The 6,841-nt window shown below is 33.9% G+C and overlaps 1 non-coding gene across 1 annotated transcript; it reads left to right on the top strand.

The window, feature by feature from the left end:
- The first annotated feature begins 2,156 nt into the window (after positions 1–2,156).
- LOC127116694 (small nucleolar RNA R71) lies at positions 2,157–2,262 on the top strand. The gene has a single exon (XR_007801495.1). It is a non-coding gene; the product is annotated as a small nucleolar RNA R71 (small nucleolar RNA).
- Positions 2,263–6,841: the final 4,579 nt, after the last annotated feature.

The following is a 6,841-nucleotide window of genomic DNA, read 5'->3' as shown; positions in this document are numbered from 1 at the left end:
GTTTCCATCTCCTCCCAGGATGTGATACTGCCGGCAGGAAGTGAATAAAACCATTCTTCCGCGTCTTCAGCTAAAGTGAACGAGAACATTCTAAATTTTTTTGCTTCATCAGTATGACCATCAATTTTCAGGGGGGTACTCATGGTCAGAAATCTTTGCAAGTGTTTGTTGGTATCTTCATTAACCTTTCCGGTGAAAGGTTTTCTTTCCAATTGATTGATCGTGCTAGGATGTAGTTGAAAATTTGTCACATTCACCGGTTGGTTGACAATGGTCAGTCGACCACCCGGTGCATTTGCACCTCCATAGTCACCCAGGAGTCTTTTCGGAGATGGAGGAGGTGGAATTGGAGGAACTTCAGCCATTGGTTCCTTGACTTCTAAGTGATCAAAGGTACTTTCTTCTGTAGAATCCACTCTTTGTTCTCTGCATCTTCAGTGAAGGGTTCTCTCGATTTCTACATCAAAAAGAAATTCAGCTGAGGGTTCTCCTCGCATACACAAATTAGTAAATTATAAATGACAGAAAAATAATTTTATTGCAGAGCAACAAATTTTTAATTGAAATTAAAATTAAACTCTATATTTTTGGCAGTCCCCGACAACGGCGCCAAAAACTTGATCGGGAAAATAGCAAGTGTAATATTTTGCCTTTTATAGTAATAATGGGGAAATTCCCCGGATGTCGATCTCAAGGACTGCAAGTTAATATTGAATTTAAATTATCATTCAATTAAACAAAAAGTATTAATTTGGTTTTTAGGTGTAAAAATATAATAATAAAAGTAAAGGGAAAGAAGGATGAAAATAAGGGTTTATAGAGAAAAAGGAACAATGTCAAGGAAGGTGTATGATGTATCCCTGTAACAACTCTGAGTCACTATTGCCTCAACAAATATCAATTACTACCAGTTCTTAAGGGTATTTTCTCCCAAGTCCTTGGTGAGAAAACCTTTAATCAATCTACCCTAATTTCCATGTCCATAGCCAATTAGGGTGAAGTTAAGGTGTAAAATATCAAGAATACTCTGGTTCATACAGGGTATCCCTAGTCCTAGGTGATATCTATTGTAGAGTAACCTTATGAAAACCTTATCAATGGCGGTCCAGCCTAATTGATAACCACAAATCAGTCGCGATTGGTCCGAAAGAGAAAGCAATAAACACATCAAAAGGTTACCGTAAAAACAATACTATAAATGCAAATGTAAACTCAAATTTATTACAATTCTAAATTAGGGACACCCCCCTAGCATTGGGGGGTTTAGCTACTCATATTGTTTAAAACAAATTCAAGATGAAAATTACACATTACAAGTAATTGGATGACTTTAATCTTCAATAGCTCCCGCTCATGAATACCTTCAACTCTCTGAATGCCTTGATCTCTGAAATCCTTGATTGCTTCACAATACTGTGTTTTTCCGTATTCCAAGATGATTTTTCCTTTAGCAGAAGATCCTCTTTTATAGTGAAAATTCCAAGCAGCAATTTGACAGGTCCAAAAATATCTCTAAAAAGCCCGACGAACAAAAGCCTGAGAAAAACTGAAGTTTTGGGTTTGGGCTGACACGGGTGGCCGTGTCAGCCTACTATTCTGGATGACACGCCCCTGGCAGGGGGTGACACAGTTGGGGATGATGCCTGACACGACCCGTGTCAGCTGACACGGGTGGCCGTGTCAGGCCTCCTGTACCGGGGTTTTCTTCTCCTCTGCTTGTCGGAGTCTCACATTGTCTCGTTATGAGATCCCTGGTTCTTCTACCTGAACCTACCAGACAAAAACACAGCTATCCCTCGCATAAAATCATTAAAATAAAAGTAAAACGTAACAATGATTAAAATGGCTTAAATAAAATGACGGAAGTAAAACTAACTCGAAATGTACCATAAATGCTTGCACAGTGTGTCAAAAGCCCCTGTTTCGTGTCGGACCAATAACGAAAACTCAATGCAAATGGTGACTGATCAAGGGGACTTTGTAGTGAGAGCACAATCTCTTCCCCACGAGTGGTGGTTCTTCATCGTGTCCTCAATAAGGACATAAGCTACATCCTTAGAACAATTCATAAGGGCTTCTCCTACCGTTGCATCAAGGGTCATATATGTAGAATAAAGGGGACCATTGTAATAGGTGTGGATAACAAACCATTTTTAAATCCCATGAAATAGGGATATCCTCAGCAAGTCTTTGAATCTCTCCCAAGCCTCAAAAAGAGACTCGTCTTTTTCTTGCTTAAAATTAGAAATTTGGATTCTTATTTGTGTCATTTTACTCGGCGGGAATAACGCATGTCGTAACGGAGTTTATTGGCAGAGATTACAACCATGCTCAAGACTAATGTTCTTGTTTGAGTGAATAAAATGCTTAAAACATGGCATGAGGTACATGATTTTTATCTCTGATAGACTCGCGCAAACATTTGAATTCAATACGAAAATGATCAGGTTGTCGAAAATTAGAAAAGTTGGACAATACCTACTTTCGTCAGCGTGTTGTCCTGTCATAAATAAATAATCTACCCACTTTCGTAAGTGTAGTTTATTTGGTTAAGAATAATTTTAGAGAAACTATTAAAATGAGATTCTCGTTTGAGTTCAAGATACTTTAGTCGCCTCAACTCACTTGTTTGGGATTTTGCAATCAAATATCAAACTACACCCTTTCGGCAAATGGATGATATCTAAAATGTATTTACTTTCATAAAGACATCTAAGTGTAAAACCAAAAATCTATAACAAGTTATACATTTTTCTCGTAATGGTATAACAGATAGTTTACACGAGATGTGTGACAAGACAATCCTCATGACCTTTTGTCCTTACTAACCTACTTTAACATTACTAAATATAAAACATGCATCGAAATAAGTAAAGACACAAACATAATATGATAAACAATAAAGAAAACAAGAAATGCATTGCGATGGTTCTCGATGTTACAATTGTGAAGAAGATATTCATTATCTATTTTAGTATTTTCTTGGAACACTTTCAGCGCTTTATTTTAATTTTAACCTTAGACAGCGCTTTCTGTTAAAAGCGCTGTCTAAGATGCGCTGTTAAAAGCGCTTTTTGGCGTAGTGATATTATCAAAGAAGAAAAAGTTTGAAGTCAAAATTTAAGTGATCGTAAGCTTTGAAAATCAAAGGAAAGAGTTGAGATAATTGATCTTGATTAAATTATGCATTAAAATTCAAAATATATCTCTTAATATGCTCAAAAAAATAATATCAATCTTTATCTATAAAAGCCATGAACATCATTCATGAAAACCTTTGAAAATATGTCATCAAAAGTTGATTTTTGCACTTAAATTAGGTAATCGGTTAGCTTATTTAAGTAACTGATTACACGATGTTGTTGATTTCTGCACTTTTTAAATCAGGTAATCGGTTAACTAATTTAAGAAACCAGTTACATGACCGTTGTTGTTTGACATTTGAAAATTATTCATCACTTTTTTAATCAGGTAACCGTTTACCTGATTTATAAAGCCTCGTACAGAATGCGGAATTATATCTTTTCGTGATCCATTGTCATTCTAAACCATTGCAAGCCTTCATTGAAATGTCTCAATCTTGTGAATACATTCATAGAGATTCATAATGATGTATATAAAGGTCTATACATCATAAAATCAAATTACTCTTTTACATATCATTTTTTATTCAATTCAAACATATTTTTCAAAGTGTTCAAACTGCCCAGTTTTGTAACTTGTACATAACTTTCATATATTTTATAAAAGTTCCATTAAAAATTTTTGAGCATTTAAAATATATTATTTTGAATTTTAATATTGACAAAGAGAAGAACAAATTGTTATACATGGAATCAAGCCAAGATAAAAATTATTCAATATTATTCAAAGTGTGTGTTGTGACTTAATCATCAAGTTTATGGTGATAAGTTGTATGTTGTAAAAGGTTCTTTGAATTGGTGTAATTCAAAATATACTATAGTGTTTGGTGATTATTGTAAAAGATTTTTTGATTTGGGGATATTCAAAATCCACTAAAGTGTTTGGTGTTTATGTTAGAAGATTGTAAGAGAGGTCTTGGTGTGAGATTGATACAAAGATCTACATAATGCAAAAAAATTCAAGGTATGACGGGACTAGATGTACTCTTGGTTGATAAGGGGAAATAAAATACTTCCCTGTGTTCATTTTTTTTAATTTTCTTCACTTTATCATGATAAAAAAATTCAAGTAACCTTAATTCACCCCTTATTAGGTTGCGTCTCGTACTTACAACATATTGCTCCATTGATAATTTTACAAAGAGAAACAAGAAAGAAAAAATGAGGGAATGCAAAATGAAGAGAAATTAAACAATGTAAAGACTGAATTATAGAAAGTGTGGCTTTTTTATCTCCAAATCCTAGGCATTTATAGGTACTAAAACATACTTATGACACTTGTTTCTCATTATTGGATTTCATAGAGCATTTTACAATCATAATAATTGTTGGAATAGGAAAAGGCATAAGAAATATGGTTCAAAGAAAAAGAATATGAAGCTCGCATCGGGGCTGCTAGGCCTATAGTAGGGGATGCATGTCACCCATAGCAGCTTCTACATTTTGTATAGGGCAATGCATAATGCCACTACAGTCCCGAAGCAGGCACTGTAGGTCACCTGTAATGGCATCTATTTTTTATACCAAAGATTTTTCTATTCAATTTCCTTTGTACATTTGGTTATGATATAATCTAAGTTGTAGCCCAAGTCCAAGTTAGTTAGGGTTAGGGATTGTTACTTAATAGTCAAGTCACTTAGTTATATATAAATAGATACTTTATAATTCAGTTTTTTTTAACATTCAATAATAACAATCCTTATTCTTCATCCTCTCTTTCTTTCTCTCCTCACTAAAAGTGCCTCACGTACTAACACATTTCATGCCTTTTGGCACTCAATTCGCCACGATTGGTCCTTTGTCACCTAAAATACATAAACAACACACAAACAAGCATAAAAGTGCACATTAACAAAGATCAACTACTTAAGAATTGCAAACAAAACATACTAAAAACATAGTTAAAATGCCACTAATCAGAGAAAGAAAGCAATGCAAGAGTCCATAAGCTTCATAATTAGCGAAAACGCGAAGAACATCAAATATACTCTTGAACCTTCATATATTACTTGGTCATTACCAAATTACTATTGATAGGAAATCTAAGGAAACACACCAGCACCATCTACGAACCTGATTAAACCTCAAATCCCTTGATACTTAATACAATAAAAATGTCATTTCTACATTTGAACTTATGCCCATGTGTATGGTTCGCTCTACAAAACTTTTCAATTACTATGCAAGCATATAATGCACATGTTTTTGTAATCAATTATTTCCACTCAGCAGCAGGCTTCTTTGCTTCCCATTTTAAACCAAAAACCTACCTAAGAAACTTGAAGCAGTAAAGGAGAAAGGGCTCGGGACCGGTCTCATGTCTGCCGGTACAATCCTTACCTCACTAAGTGGTAGCAAGAAATTGTAGGCAACTGTTTCGGAATATACAAAACCCATAGAAGTCATCCCAATCTAACAGGCTCAATCTAGAGTCTCGTCACAGAAAGACAAATAAATAGGTGGAGCCTCGTCAAAGGGTCGGGAACCTGATATCATCTACTCACACATCGGATATCGTTAGATCTTATCAGACAACCCACCATATCTCACGTCGGATTAGACTGAGACAATTTTAACTGTCAACCATAAATAAGTCATATCACAGACTAGAACATGTATGATCGATCTCACTCTTACTTCACAATCTACATATCTCTGATTTTACTAACTTAAACGTTAGAATATTAATTTTACATTTTCATCATTCTTCCGCTGCATTAGAGACTTTCATCACTACACTAAAAGAACACACTCCATTCTAGCTATCCAATTCACGTTCCACCACGTTACAATTGACACAATTTTTTTATAATATAAATAAGTCTATAAAATATACATAAAAGAGAAATATGGATTATCCTTGTACAATTAAATATTCTATTAGTTATTAATGTTGTCAAATACTTTCTACATAATCAAATTTTGTATTAAAAATATTGGTATTTTAAAGATGAATTTTGACCAATCATCTTTGTCAACAAAAAAAAATTGTTGACTAACCGCCTCTCTACCCAATTATGAAGAAAAAATATCTATGGACATTAAACACTTATTTTAGTTAAAAAGAAATAAGAAAACTAGAGAGAAAATAATATATAGATAGTAATAAATTGAAATGAAAATTTTCCAAAAGAAAATATTTTGATTCATAGTATTATTTAATTACAGTATGAGTAATCTAGCTTTTATAGGTACAAACGCATCTATCCTTGGTATGTTGGTTTGGAAGTCCATCATTAGGATTTTTGAATATCTTATGAAAACCAAAAATCTTGGTCTCCATTATGGTATATTTCTGTCTATATTAGATGGATATACTGATTTGAGTTGGATATCGAGTGTTGAATATCACAAATTTGCATTTTGATAGATATCTACACTAGTCGGGGATGCAAATTCTTGGAAGAGTAAGAAATAAATGTGAATCATTCACTTAACCATATAAAATCAGAGTTCGAGGCTTTTGCTTCCGCTGGTGAAGAAGTTGAAGGGTTAAGGGACCTTTTGTTGGAAGTTCCATTGACTAAAGACAATGTTTCAAAGGTGTTGATACATTGCGGTAGTTAAGCCACTTTACATATGTTAGGGACCAATTAGTACTACTTTTTATACCATTTTATTGGTCCCTTTTGCCAAGTTTTGATGTAATTACACACTTTTATTCTCACTATTTGGTACAAATGCAATTAGGTTTAATT

Source organism: Lathyrus oleraceus, chromosome 1 (assembly GCF_024323335.1).
Source record: "Lathyrus oleraceus cultivar Zhongwan6 chromosome 1, CAAS_Psat_ZW6_1.0, whole genome shotgun sequence".
NCBI lineage: Eukaryota > Viridiplantae > Streptophyta > Magnoliopsida > Fabales > Fabaceae > Lathyrus > Lathyrus oleraceus.
This window is presented reverse-complemented; position numbering and strand designations above follow the sequence as displayed.